This window comes from Symphodus melops (genome assembly GCF_947650265.1).
Source record: "Symphodus melops genome assembly, chromosome: 5".
In the NCBI taxonomy this organism is placed as follows: domain Eukaryota; kingdom Metazoa; phylum Chordata; class Actinopteri; order Labriformes; family Labridae; genus Symphodus; species Symphodus melops.
Genome location: NC_136695.1, coordinates 1886617 through 1888348, shown reverse-complemented (window position 1 = coordinate 1888348; position 1732 = coordinate 1886617). Strand labels below are relative to the sequence as shown.

The 1732-nt window shown below is 39.6% G+C and overlaps 1 protein-coding gene across 1 annotated transcript in view; it reads right to left on the bottom strand.

Moving 5' to 3' along the window:
- Positions 1–1023, bottom strand: part of LOC306823293 (phosphoinositide 3-kinase regulatory subunit 4-like) — a gene marked incomplete at its 3' end in the record, with an annotated part of 2032 nt that extends 1009 nt beyond the window's left edge. Inside the window, exon 1 of the mRNA XM_079342749.1 lies at positions 691–1023. The remainder of the gene's footprint in view (positions 1–690) is intronic.
- Between the last annotated feature and the right edge of the window lie 709 nt (positions 1024–1732).

The window sequence follows — 1732 nt, the reverse complement described above, 5'->3', positions numbered from 1 at the left end:
ACCCCGCCTCTCGTCCAATCACAGCTGGGATTGACCCCTCGGGAAAAAATGTGTTAAAAAAACATTCAAGTCATTGAATAAATAATAAGTGGGAGTTACGCTGGAGTAGACAGACGTCTGCGTCGCTGTAACTTCATTAGAAACAAAAAGTTAAATTAAGTTAAATTACATTTTAACTAACAAGCAGATTTAATCAAAATGCAAAAATCCTGAAAGAAGAAGTCAAAGTTATTGTTGTCTAAAAAGAGTTGAAGGGACATTATAACATATTCAACATGTCCTCTCTCTCTTTAACAAAGTAAGACACGTGATCTCTCCCCTTGTGTTAAACAGGAACATTATTTAATATAAATGAGATGAAATAAAAAAGACCTTTCAGTAAAAGTCTGAGCATATTAGATCAATATTATCTTTGTGGAAGAGAATTAATTAATTGAATGTAAAAAAAAAAGCTCACATTAATATTCTCTCTCTCTGTTTGTTAAACACTTCTTACATGTTTAATATCTTTAATTAGATTTTTTAATCAGAAGAACAAAAAGCTTCAGTCAGCTGCTGATCACGTGATTCAGCTTCACGCGCTGCTAGCTTTCTGCTGTTAGCTCCTAAAAACAACGCTGACGTCATCTGCAGCAAAACCATTAAAGCCAGTTTAAAACAGTTTAATTATACTGGTTAGAGGTTTGTTACCAGCTGTTGGAGTTGTTGACAGCAGCGTTGTTTACTCTTGTTGTTGTTGTTGTTGAACGGTGACAGGACAGCGATGCTAACGGCTGCTAACGGTCACAAACGTCGCAGTAAACGTCATCACGTGGTCTCTCGGTTTGTTTATCGCGTTAGCTGTTAACCGACTTCGACGGTACTCAGCGGCCCGGACTAACGAACAGACCGGAACCGTGAGAAATAAATAAAGAGCTTCAGCCTGAATCACGTAGTTAGCCTCTCTAGTGTTGTGTATCCGGGTCAAAGCGGAAATTGGTAGCTCCCTCGCGCCCTCTGTCGGCCAGCTCCCGCTACTGCAAAGATCGTTTATAAAATGATGAGACCACTCCATAGCTAAAACAAAAAACATTTTTTTAACTTTAAAGTCCAGGAAGTGACGAGGATGTGGTGTTTTTAAATGCAAGTTCTTTTTTAAATTAGGGCAGCTGTGGCTCAGTTGGTAAAGTTGTTGTATCTCAACCGGAGGGTTGAGGGTTCGATTCCCTGCCCTGCAGCAACATAACCTATGTGTCTGCTACCGCTGCTTCGTCTGTGGAGTATTCCCGGCCCTTGTTGTTGTTCTTTTGGGGGTTTTTGTTATTGCTCTAGTTTTTTTGTCTGCTCTTTTAATTTATTTATATATAATCCCACTTGAATCTTGACTCATATTTTGAATTCATGTGTGAATGTGTCGGAGTGACCTGCAGTGTAAAAACGCTTTGTGTCGTCAGATGATGAGAAATGTCACGCTGAAGGTGGGGAGGCCGGTGGTGCGTTCCTTTCACCTCCGAACTTGGCTGTCACACCGAAGTGAACCACGTTCCAGATACCTGTTTGTTTGTTTGTTAGCTCATATAATAAAGATACAGAGACACTATAAGTGATGGTTTGTGGGCCAAAGTTTGACAACATGTCTGCAGAAACGTTCACTATCTGACTGATTTATTCAAAGACAAAAACATTTGCCAGTGAAAACTTTAAAGTGTAGTTTAAACTTTACTGTTGATGTAGCAACAGCCAGAGTTTCCAA